Below are 13,651 nucleotides of genomic sequence, written 5' to 3'. Positions count from 1 at the left end.
GTTTCACGTAGGTTGCATAATAATAGATTTAATGGAGATTTCTTCGATGGAATTTATGCAACTCGTCTAGCTAATTTTCTTGATATACCCATACGTGGGTATGATATTGAGTTGCCTCCTGTTTATTTAGATTATGAGGCCATGGTTCGTCATCAGTTTGTTGAGAGGAACGATCAGTTCCTCCAATACCGACTAATCTTTGACAGACGACGCACCTATCACGTCGCTCTCCCTACTCCTGCTTTCTTTGACTCTCAGGCAAAAGGGAGATATGTTATAACCAGGGAGGAGGCAGACGAGTATAAGAGGAGGACGGAGACGGCCCGTCTCCAAGCGGTAGCTCATGAGGCAATAGCTGTTGCATCTCAGTACGACCCCAACTACAACTTTGGATATCCGCCAGGATAGCCGTGGCCATAGGCCAACTTAGGCCAAAAGCCTAAGCTTGGGGGAGTACGTATTTCTCACCGACATTTCATTCATGTTCACACACTCATTGCTAGTTGTCGGTGCTCATACTTTTTCATTGTATCATCCATGCCATTTATTTTCCTTTTTTACGCTTTCTTCTTGTGTATTTAATAACTCTTAATAAAAACAAAAAAATCAGTTGTAGCTTTTAGTTAGTTTACTTTTCATGCTGTTGTAGTAGTATTAAAAAGAAAACCCAAAAATATTTCTCGTTCTTCTTTTGCTTGTTGGGAGCTTTCCCGTGTAAATAGTTTTATTTCTTTCCTTTTTCTTTGGGGTCGAGAGGAGAAGACCATAATCAAAATGTTGAAGTGGCTCTTATATGCATTATTGTTGATCTAACAAAGAGCTCATATTACCTTGTCTTCTCTCTTGAATTGAATGCTTGCAGATTCCAGCTTAGTCCAATGCACGTGCACCATTATTATTATCCACACTATTCGGTCGTGCAAGTGAAAGGAAATAATGATGATTATATGATGAACTTATTGAGATGAGAAAAGCTGGTATGAACTCGACCTCTCTTGTTTTTGTAAATATGATTAGTTCATCGTTCCTGATTCAGCCTATTATGAATAAACATGTTTGCAATGACAATTAGAGATTGTAGTTGCTTATGCATGCTTAATTAGCTAGAAGCTTATAATGGTTTACCTTGCGTGCCAACATGTTATTAAAATGGTTGTGATGTGGTATGATAGGGTGGTATCCTCTTTTGAATGATTCAAGTGGCTTGACTTGGCACATGTTCACGCATGTAGTTGAAACAAAATCAACATAGTCTCTATGATATTTATGTTCATGGTGCATTATATCCTGCTCATGCTTGCATTCGGTGTTGATTAATTTTAATGCATGTTCATGACTGGTGTCGCTCTCTAGGTGGTTGCTTCCCAGTCTTTTTCTAGCCTTCACCTATACTAAGTGGGAATACTGCTTGTGCATCCAATTCCATAAACCCCAAAGTTATTCCATATGATTCCACCATACCTACCAATATACGGTATCTACCTGCCGTTCCAAGTAATTTTGTATGTGCCAAACTCTAAACCTTCAAATAAACATTCTGTTTTGTATGCTCGAATAGCTCATGTATCAACTAGGGTTTTCTGTATCTTCCATTCTAGGCGGGCTATTCTCAAGAGGAGTGGACTCCGCTCCTCACTCACAAGAAAATGGCTGGTCATAGGGATGCCCAGTCCCATGCTTTATGCAAATCAAATCAAAATAATTGCAAAAAAACTCCCCCGGGACTGTTGTTAGTTGGAGGCACTCGTTGTTTCAAGCAAGCTATGGATTGATGCTTGTTGGTGGAGGGGGAGTATAAACTTTACCATTCTGTTTGGGAACCGCCTATAATGTGTGTAGCATGGAAGATATCGCCATATCTTGGTTGTTATGTCGACAATGAAAGTATACCGCTCAAAATATTATTCATATATATTTCAAAACAGAGCTCTGGCACCTCTACAAATCCCTGCTTCCCTCTGTGAAGGGCCTATCTATTTACTTTTATGCTGAGTCATCATCCTCTTATTAAAAAGCACCAGTTGGAGAGCATCGCTGTCATTTGCATCTGTTACTGTTAGTTTACATTAAGTATATATGACTTGACTGGATCTCTTTTACCATGAATTACAATGTCTAGTCAGTCCTTGATCTTTAAAGGTGCTCTGCATTTATGTTTGCGGTCTCAGAAAGGGCTAGCGAGATACCATCTTTTTATATCATATCATGATTGTTTTGAGAAAGTGTTGTCATCCGAGATTTATTATTATTGCTCGCTAGTTCATTATGTCATTGATATGAGTAAACATGAGACCTAAATGTTATTGTGAATATGGTTAGTTCATAATCTTTGCTGAAAACTTGAATGCTGGCTTTACATATTTACAACAACAAGAGCAAACAGAGTTTGTAAAAGTTTTTCTTTATCACTTTCAGTTTATCAACTGAATTGCTTGAGGACAAGCATGTTGGGGAACGTAGTAATTTCAAAATTTTCCTACGCACACGCAAGATCATGGTGATGCATAGCAACGAGAGGGGAGAGTGTTGTCCATGTACCCTCGTAGACCGAAAGCGGAAGCGTTAGCACAACGTGGTTGATGTAGTCGTACGTCTTCACGATCCGACCGATCAAGTACCAAATGCAAAGTACCTCCGAGTTCAGCACACGTTCAGCCCGATGACGTCCCTCGAACTCTAATCAAGTCGAGTGTTGAGGGAGAGTTTCGTTAGTGAAAGTGCATTATATCGACTAGAGGGGGGTGAATAGGCGATTTTTATGAAATTCTTCACTAAGGAATTTACCGGTGAGGAAATTCCTTAGTGAAGTACTACTAGCAGCGGAATAAGTACTCAAAAGTAAACATAACAGAATACAAGCATAGTCATCATGATGAAATGAAGACAGGTGCAGAGTACAGGAAGCATAAGCACAGGATAACACAGGATGAAGACAAACAGACTGAAGAAATTGAACTGAGGAAATTGAGAAAGTCTTCAGTCAAAGTCTTCAAACACAGATATGAACAAGCTCACAACACAGTTATGAGGAAATGAAAGAGTTGAGGAAATAGAACCAGTAAGCTTGGTGAGGACAATGATTTGGTAGACCAGTTCCAACTGCTGTCTCAGTTGTACGTCTGGTTGGAGCGGCTGAGTATTTAAACTCGAGGACACACAGTCCCGGACACCCAGTCCTGAACACGCAGCTCAGGACACCCAGTCCTCATCGTATTCTCCTTGAGCTAAGGTCACACAGACCTCGCCCAATCACTTGTGGTAAGTCTTCGGGCGACTTCCAAACCTTCACAAACTTGGTCACTCGGTGATCCACAATTCCTCTTGGATGCTCTAGACCATGACGCCTAACCGTCTAGAAGAAGCACAGTCTTCAAAGGTAACAAGCGTCGAATCCACGCAGGATCAATCTCTTCAGTGATGCTCAATCACTTGGGGTTTGTAGGTGTTTGGGTTTGGGTTTTTCGTTTTTCCTCACTTGATGATTTTCGCTCGAAGTCCTCGAAGGATGGGTTGCTCTCAAATGACAAGTGTCAGTTTCTCACAGAGCAGCCAACCAGCTAGTGGTTGTAGGGGGCGTCTATTTATAGCCTAGGGAGCAGCCCGACATGATAAGACATAAATGCCCTTCAATTGATATGATCGTTAGGTGGATAGATATTTTGGGACAGCTGGCGCATAGCACAGCAACGGTCGGAATTTTGAGTGGCAAAATCCTCAGGGCTATCATGTTCCTCACTGTGTAGGCAATCCGCACTGGCAAATTCCTAACTCCTCAGTCAGAACAAATTCCTCAGAGACCAGAAGAACTTCGTCTCTGTCACTGAAGAAATTGACTGAACTGTATGATATTTCCAATGGCTTCACTCGAAGGAATTGGTAGGTGTAGGATTTTGAGTTAAGCATCACATGGAAATTTTTCCTTAGTATTTCCTCGATCCCCTTTAACAGTACGGTGTTTCCTATGACTCAAGAAAGAGAAAATGAAACTACGAAAACAAAAGTCTTCACGCTTCATGTTCCTTGAATGAATACCAAGTCTTTAAGGTCACACCAATTTCTTCACTTTCAAAGTCTTCAGAAAGTCTTCAGAATACCAAATTCTTCAGACGAAGAACTTCATTTTTAGGGGTCGACTTTCTCTGTAAATATCAAACTCCTCATAGACTTATAGACCTGTGTACACTCATAAACACATTAGTCCCTTAACCTATAAGTCTTCAATACACCAAAGTCACTAAGGGGCACTAGATGCACTTACAATCTCCCCCTTTTTGGTGATTGATGACAATATAGGTTAAGTTTTCAACGGGATGAAGATATGAAGTGTAAATACTGATATTGAGGAATTTGATTGCAAGATATAGAAGAACTCCCCCTGAAGATGCGCATAGTGAGGAATTTGCTTTTGAAGCAATGCACACTTGAAGAGTTGAATCATGGAGATCTCCCCCTATATCTTGTAATTCATACACGCATTTGACATATCACAAAGAAGAATTTGAAATGCATGATGAAATATGGTGACTGATGTAATTCAGCATGTGTGCATTAGAATATATGAGGAATAAGCATGCTGAAAAACATATCAAAAGTATCAGAGCACCATCGGGTTTAAGTTTACAACCCGATCCAATAAAGTCTCAGAAGAACGAGAGTTGTAACTTAACAGAAAAAATGCCCATATAGAAAGACCCGCTTGAAGACTAACTCAAAATTCTCCCCCTTTGTCATCAAATGACCAAAACGATCGAATATGAGGACTAACGCCCCCGAAGAATATCAAGTTGATGAAGGAGCGCCAGCGTTGTTGGGGTCGTTTGTTGTAGTAGGGCCTGCCGCAGTGTCGTCCAAGTCTTCATTTTCATCAGTGTCACGCGATGAAGAATATGAGCTGGCCACCAGAGAAGGAACCTTGACCTTCTTGAATTTCTTCGGTGGAGGTGCAGACCAGTCAAAATCTTCCTTGAGACCCATTTTCTTTAGATCGTCTTCACCATACAGATGTGACAGGATTGCCTAGGTGCGACCGAAGACTTGATGGAGGTAGTAATGGTTTTCTTCACTGCATTGTGTGTAGCAGTCATGTTGTGAAGAAATGAACGAAACTGACGCTTAACCCATTTGTGATTTCGATCCACCTTCTGGTGAAGACTAAGTAGAAGTTCACGGTCAGTCATCACGCGTGGAGCAGTGGCTTGAGGAGTGGACTTGAGGAACAGTCTAGCATCGTGAAGAACACTAAGGACTGGTGCAAAGCACGGCAGAGATTCCATATCCACGTGAGGAATGTGCTCATGGTAGAAGATTTTCTCTTTGTTGAACAGCACTAAGGAATAGAAATTGGCTTGACTAGCAGTCCAGAAATGCCTCTTCCTACTGCGAGCAGAGTTATAGGGGTTGTAGTCTTCTAAGAATACATGCTCGCCGAAGAAATCATCAGCCGTGAACTTTTGCTTGCGTGAGAATGGATCCTTTGGCTTGGGCAGAGGAGTGTCAGTGAGTTGCATCACAACCTCAGAAATCTCAATCGCAGGTTCTTCAGGCTGAGGAATTTCTGGTTCCTCTTCAGTGGTAGTCTGCGTCTTCAGATGTTCAGCAGCAGCATTTTCTTCCGCACTAGTGGCTGGAATTTCCTCATGTACAGATGAAGTGGGGTGAGTTTCTTCAGAGCCCATTTGAACAATTGGTGCAGGTGACTGAGGTATTTGCTGCAACGGTGTGAACATTGGAGAGTTTGGATGCTGACTTTCCCAGAATTCATCACTAATTACGGGTGTGGAGCAGCCAACATCCACATCTTCATCTTCCATTTCTTCAATGCCAGCCTCTTCAGCTGTGAACTGAGGCATGGGCGAGGAGATGACAGGTGTTGAAGGGATCGCATCCACTTCAATTTCTTCATCCAACTGCTCAGACGAAGCAGCAGAAGGAGTTTCTTCATCAGATCCGCTGGGGATCACATATTCTTCATCAAAAGGAACAAGGTCCTTTGATGGCCTGGTTGAGATGGGAACAGCATCAATGGGATTAGCAAATGAACTTGTCATAGGCTTCATCTTCTTCGGAGCTGAAGAATCTGAAGCATCTGATGCTTTCCTTTTCCTCACTGCAGCGTGCTCCGCAGCCTTGGTCTTCTTCACATCTGATGCAGATGGAAGGATTGGAGTTGGTGTAGGCGCAGGAGGAGCAGAGGAATCTGGTTGATTTTTTTTCATTTTCTTCAGGCGCACCACTAGTGGGTGCCCTGGCAATTTCTTCAGCGGTTGGAATGCAGTCATCAGCCCTGGAACTCACATTTTCTTCAGCAGCCTAATTTTCATCAACGGTGCTGGCATGTTCTTCAGTCGGCTGAGCAGATGCTTCAGCCTGAGGAAGCTGCAACATTTGAGGTGAAGTTATCCGCAAGTTTCACAAAACGAACCTTGGCTCTAAGCCAATCGGCGTGATATGCGTCAAAGTCATCACTGAGTTTCTTGATCTCAGTTTGAATAGTGACAAGTTCTTCAGTTGTCATAGAGACAACGTTTTTCTTCAGATAGCACTCTTTCTTGTACTGAGCTTTCTTGATCTGCCCGGCCTTCTCAAATTTCCACTTTTCTTCTTGAATGAAGTGGGTCAGCATGTGACTTTGGCCAGGAGTCAGGCATGGGAGTGTTGGGTCCTTGTGCCAAACATCAATGTATTCGAGGATCAACTTGGGATCCAAAAGCAGTGGCACCTCTGTTCCCTTGGCTCTAGCGTCCCGGACTTGCCTATCTCTGATGATTTCTGCAAGCTCATCATCATCAGCTTCGCCTTCGTCAGACGGCACTTGGAAAGCGACCTACTTCTTCTGAGGACTTGGTCGAGGACCGCGTCCAGCAGTTGACTTTGTCTTCAGCAGTGAGGGGCCAGCTGAGGAACTTGGTGCAGCTGAGGAACTAGCTGAGACACCTGAGGCAATGGAGATGCTTGCAGTCCTTTGGCACGAGGCGAGATGCACAGGTGCTGAGGACTTTGTTGGAACAGCTGAGGACTTTGGAGGAGCTGAGGATTTTGAGGGAGCAGGAGCAGCATGAGGAATTCGCCGTGAGGGCTTTGAGGATTCTGGCCGTGAGGGCATTGCTGAGGAACTTGGCCTTGAGGGCATTGTTGGTGAAGCACATGGATTGCGCGCAGGCTTCTTTGACATAGCCTTCTTTGGCTTGACAGTAGAGGCCTCAGCAGAGGCAGCAGCAGCAGCAGCAGAGTCTTCATTGAATTTCCTCACTGCTTCTCTGGCTTGCTTAGCCAACTTGGCCTGGCGCTTGGCCCATTCGTCAGGATAGTCCTCACCGCACTTGAGGCTGGTGGGATCAGCTATTTGGCCAGGTGCCAATGGAGGTCTTGGGCATGGAGGATTGAGTGTGAATTTCTTCATATACTTGGGAGTGACATATCTGTACTCCCTCCACTCTCTAGCCCATCTCCTCTCTATCTTCTGAATGTGCACCTTGCGCTCATTCTTGGTTTCCTTAGTAGGTGTGCAGTATCCAGCATATATTTCATCAGGGATCTCAAACGATGTATTGACCTCAGGCCTCTTTCCTCCCTTCTGTGGCTTCTTACCGTCAGCCATTTTCTTCAGTTGAGGAATTTGGACAATTGAATTCTCTGAAGAAGTATGCAACTTTTCTTCAAGGAACGCTGCAAATGAGTTAAGTTGATGAGAACCTAGTGATTCAGCAGCTGACATGTGTACCTGTGAACAGAGTATAGTTGCGAGGAATTTGGAGAGGTCATATGCGTTCTCAGAGGGTTTTTCAAAAAGAACAAGTTTGAGGAATTTGACCACATGAGTCTTTAAGAATTTCACTAAGTGTTCTTTGTCTTAGGTTCCAGAGTTGTATAGATCGAAGATCCACACAATTGAGGAATCTTGAAGAAAAATGATGCTTAGAGAAATGAATCAAGAACAGATGACTTGTGAGGTGTTTAGTGTGTGAAGATATGAAGAAAAACATCTTTGAAGATTTTGGGGATAATCATTCGAACAACGAGGGCAGTAAAAGTAACTTTTAATTACCCTGGACGAAGAACACGACGAACAATGAGGTGTAGAGATGAAGCTCGTATGTGTAGATCTTCCACGCCCTAACTCGGCAGAGGAAGACGGCTACGGCGGCGGCGGAGTGAAGATTTCCGCGGTTGGCGCGAGAACGTCGGCGACGAGGTCGAGGCAGTGAAGCTCTTCCCCACCAGCGGCGATGAAGTAGCGGCGGCGCTAGGGTTTGAGAAGCTCGAGCTGGAGAGAGGTCGAGCGGAGTAAAAGAAGTGAGGAAGGGAAGGAGGGGTATTTATAGCCACGGTGAAAAACTGCTCGCCCGAAGAAATTGGACGAACGTGCCCCTGACCCTTCTCATTCTCATGACATGTGTCGCCCACGTAGTGAGAAGTGGAGATGAAAGTGCGTTACATCGACTAGAGGGGGGTGAATATGCGATTTTTACGAAATTCTTCACTGAGGAATTTGCCGGTGAGGAAATTCCTTAGCGAAGAACTACTAGCAGCAGAATAAGTACTCAAAAGTAAACACAACAGAATACAAGCATAGTCATCATGATGAAATGAAGACAGGCACAGAGTACAGGAAGCGTAATCACAGGATAACACAGGATGAAGACAAACAGACTGAAGAAATTGAACTGAGGAAATTGAGAAAGTCTTCAGTCAAAGTCTTCAAACACAGATATGAACAAACATACAGCACAGTTATGAGGAAATGAAAGAGTTGAGGACATAGAACCAGTAAGCTCGGTGAAGACAATGATTTGGTAGACCAGTTCCAACTGATGTCTCAGTTGTACGTCTGGTTGGAGCGGCTGAGTATTTAAACTCAAGGACACACAGTCCCGGACACCCAGTCAAGGACACTTAGTCCAAGACACCTAGTCCTCACCGTATTCTCCCTGAACTAAGGTCACACAGACCTCGTCCAATCACTCATGGTAAGTCTTCAGGCGACTTCCAAACCTTCACAAACTTGGTCACTCGACGATCCACAATTCCTCTTGGATGCTCTAGACCATGATGCCTAACCGTCTGGAAGAAGCACAGTCTTCAAAGGAAACAAGCATCGGATCCACTCATGATCAATCTCTTCAGTGATACTCGATCACTTGGGGTTTGTAGGTGTTTGGGTTTTGGTTTTTGGTTTTCCTCACTTGATGATTTTCGCTCAAAGTCCTCGGAGGATGGGTTGCTCTCAAATGACAAGTGTCAGTTTCTCTCAGAGCAGCCAACCAGCTAGTGGTTGTAGGGGGCGGCTATTTATAGCCTAGGGAGCAGCCCAACATGATAAGACATAAATGCCCTTCAATGATATGACCATTAGGTGGATAGATATTTTGGGACAGTTGGCGCATAGCACAGCAACGGTCGGAATTTTGAGTAGTAAAATCCTCAGGGCTATCATGTTCCTCACTGTGTAGGCAATCCGCACTTGCGAATTCCTAACTCCTCAGTCAGGACAAATTCCTCAAAGACCAGAAGAACTTCGTCTCTGTCACTGAAGAAATTGACTGAACTGTATGAGATTTCCAATGGCTTCACTCGAAGGGATTGGTAGGTGTAGGATTTGAGTTGAGCATCACATGGAAATTTTTCCTTAGTATTTCCTCGACCTCCTTTAACAGTACGGTGTTTCCTATGACTCGAGAAAGAGAAAAACAAAACTATGAACACGAAAGTCTTCAAGCTTCATATTTCTCGCATGAATATCAAGTCTTCACGGACACACCAATTTCTTCACTTTCAAAGTCTTCATGAAAGTCTTCAGAAATATCAAAATCTTCAGTCGAAGATATTCATTTTTAGGGGTCGACTTTTCCTGTAAATATCAAACTCCTCATAGACTTATAGACCTATGTACACTCACACACGCATTAGTCCCTTAACCTATAAGTCTTCAATACACCAAAATCACTAAGGGGAACTAGATGCACTTACAATCTCCCCCTTTTTGGTGATTGATGACAATATAGGTTAAGTTTTCAACGGGGATAAACATTTGAAGTGTAAATACTGATATTCAGGAATTTGATTGCAAGATATAGAAGAACTCCCCCTGAAGATGTGCATAGTGAGGAATTTGCTTTTGAAGCAATGCACACTTGAAGAGTTGAATCATGGAGATCTCCCCCTATATATTGTAATTCATACATGCATTTAACATATAATATGAAGAATTTGAAATGCATGATGAAATGTGGTGCCTGATGAAATCCAGCATGTGTGCAATAATATTAACGAGGAATAAGCATGCAGAATAGTGCATCAAGAGTATCAGAGCACAGTGCATCAAAAGTATCAGAGCACCATCGGGTTTAAGATTACAACTCGATCCAATAAAGTTTCAGAAGAACGAGAGTTGTAACTTAGCAAAAAACACCCATATAGTAGACCCGCTTGAAGACTAACTCATATTTCTCCCCCTTTGTCATCGAATGACCAAAAGGATCAAAAATGAGGACTAACGCCCCTAAAGATAATCATGTTGATGAAGGAGCGCCAGCGTTGTTGGGGTCGTTTGTTGATGTAGGGCCTGCCACAGTGTCGTCCAAATCTTCAAGTTCATCAGTGTCGCGCGATGAAGAATATGAGCTGGCCACTAGAGAAGGAACCTTGACCTTCTTGAATTTCTTTGGTGGAGGTGCAGACCAGTCAAAATCTTCATTAAGACCCATGTTCTTCAGATCTTCTTCACCATACAGATGTGACAGGATTGCCCAGGTGCGACCGAAGACTTGATGGAGGTAGTAGTGGTTTTTCTTCACTGCATTGTGTGTGGCAGTCATGTTGTGAAGAAGTGAACCAAACTGATGCTTAACCCATTTGTGATTTTGATCCACCTTCTGGTGAAGACTAAGCAGAAGTTCACAGTCAGTCATCACGCGCGGAGTAGTGGCTTGAGGAGTGGACTTAGGTGCATTGGCAGAGTCGTGTGTGGCAGAGTCATCATTGGTGGAATAAGATGCAGCTTTGCGAAACTGACCATCCAATGGACGAATGCCTTCATCAATTACAGCTGGTGCCTTGCCCTTTCCATCAACTGAGGAATATGTCTGCTTGAGGACTTCAATTGGGGGCAAGTAGCTGAGATGATTCTGGAAATCAGCTTTGTAGTTGAGTGAAGACCTTGTCCTGAGGAATCTCATGATCCAAGGTGCATAAGGCTTCAGCTCAAACGGAGACAGTGCAACATTGGCCATAGTCCTCTCGTGATAATTGACAGGAATGCCATGAACGATGTTGAATACCAGATTCTTCATGATGCCAACAATTTCCTCATCAGATGAGTCATGGCCATTGATAGGACTGATTGTCCTCGTAAGAATACGATAGACAGCTCTGGGCACGTACAGCAATTCCTTCATGAGGAATTTGATTCTTGGTGCTTGACCTGGCTTCAAAGGTTTCATCAGCACCTGCATGTAATGATGTGTGAGCTCAGGTTCACTGTAGATGCAGCGAGCTTCTTCAAGGGGAGGACTGAGTGGTAGAGCATGAAGCAATTCAGAGGCTGGTGCAGTGTAGTGGGTGTTTTCAGACATCCAGTCCAGCACCCATGAATTCACATCTTCAGCATCTCCGGTGATGTGCAACGTTGCATAGAATTGAAGAATCAGTTCCTCATTCCAATCGCAGATGTCAGAGCAAAAGTTGAGCAGCCCAGCGTCGTGAAGAACACTGAGGACTGGTGCGAAGCACGGCAGAGATTCCATATCCACGTGAGGAATATGCTCATGGTAGAAAATCTTCTCCTTGTTGAACAGTACTGAGGAATAGAAATTGGCTTGACTAGCAGTCCAGAAACGCCTCTTCCTAATGCGAGCAGAGTCATATGGGTTATAATCTTTGAAGAATACATGCTCGCCGAAGAAATCATCAGCCTTGAACTTTTGCTTGTGTGAGAATGGATCCTTTGGCTTCGGCAGAGGAGTGTCTGTGAGTTGTATCACGACCACAGGAATCTCAATCACAGGTTCTTCAGTCTGAGGAATTTCTGGTTCCTCCTCAGTGGCAGTCTGCGTAGTTGGTTATGCAGCAGCAGCAGTTTCATTAGCGCTAGTGGCTGGAATTTCCTCATGGACAGCTGCAGTGGGATGAGTTTCTTCAGAGCCCATGTGAACAGTTTGTGTGGGGGACTGAGGAATTTGCTGTAGAGGAGTGAACATTGGAGAGTTTGGATGCTGACTTTCCCAGAATTCATCACTGATGACGGGTGTGGAGCAGCCAATGTCCACATCATCATCTTCCATTTCTTCAACGCCAGCCTCTTCAGCTGTGAAATGAGGCATAGGCGAGAAGATGATAGGTGTTGAAGGGATCGCATCCACTTCAATTTCTTCATCTAATGGTTCAGACGAAGCAGCAGAATGAGTTTCTTCATCAGATCCGCTGGGGATCACATATTCTTCATCAAAAGGAACAAGGTCCTTTGATGGCCTGGTTGAGATGGGAACAGCATCAATCGGATGTGCAAATGAACTTGTCATATGCTTCATTTTCTTCGGAGCTGAAGAATCTGAAGCAGCTGATGCTTTCCTTTTCTTCACTGCAGCACGCTCTGCAGCCTTGGTCTTCTTCACGTCCGATGCAGATGGAAGGATTGGAGTTGAAGTTGGTGCAGGAGCAGCTGCGGAATCTGGTTGATTTTATTTAGGCACAACTGATGCAGTTGTCCTGAGTTCTTCAGTTTCTTCAGGCACACCACTAGTGGGTGCCCTGGCAATTTCTTCAGCGGCTGGAATGCAGTCATCAGCCCTGGAACTCACATTATCTTCAGCAGCCTGATTGTCATCAGCGGTGCTGGCATTTTCTTCAGTAGGCTGAGCAGATGCTTCAGCCTGAGGAATTTCCTGTTGCGTTGGGGCTGCAACATTGGAAGTCAAGTTATCCACAAGTTTCACAAAACGAACCTTGGCTCCAAGCCAATCAGCGCGATATGCTTCAAAGTCATCACTGAGTTTCTTAATCTCAGTTTGAGTAGTGACAAGTTCTTCAGTTGTCATAGAGACAACATTTTTCTTCAGATAGCGCTCTTTCTTGTACTACACTTTCTTGATCTGCCTGGCTTTCTCAAATTTCCACTTTTCTTCTTGAATGAAGTGGGTCAGCATGTGACTTTGGCCAGGAATCAGCTTGAAGTCAGGCAAGGGAGTGTTGGGGTCCTTGTGCCAATCATCAATGTAGTCGAGGATCAGCTTGGGATCCAAAAGCAGTGGCACCTCTGATCCTTTGGCTCTAGCGGCCCTGACTTTCCTGTCTCTGATGATTTCTACAAGTTCATCATCATCAGCTTCGTCTTCATCAGACGGCACTTGGAAAGCAACTTGCTTCTTTTGAGGACTTGGGCGTGGACCTCATCCATGAGTGGCCTTTGTCTTCAGTAGTGAGGGGCCAGCTGAGGAACTTGGTGCAGCTGAGGAACTAGCTGAGACACCTGAGGCAATGGAGATGCCGGTAGTCCTTTGGCACGAAGCAAGATGCACAGGTGCTCAGGATTTGGTCGGAACAGCTAAAGGCTTTGGCGGAGGAGCTGAGGACTTTGGAGGAATAGGAGCAGCATGAGGAATTGGCCGTGAGGGCTTTGATGATTCTGGCTGTGAGGGCATTGCTGAGGAAGCACTTG

This window comes from Triticum aestivum, chromosome 7A (assembly GCF_018294505.1).
Source record: "Triticum aestivum cultivar Chinese Spring chromosome 7A, IWGSC CS RefSeq v2.1, whole genome shotgun sequence".
Lineage (NCBI taxonomy): Eukaryota > Viridiplantae > Streptophyta > Magnoliopsida > Poales > Poaceae > Triticum > Triticum aestivum.
This window is presented reverse-complemented; position numbering follows the sequence as displayed.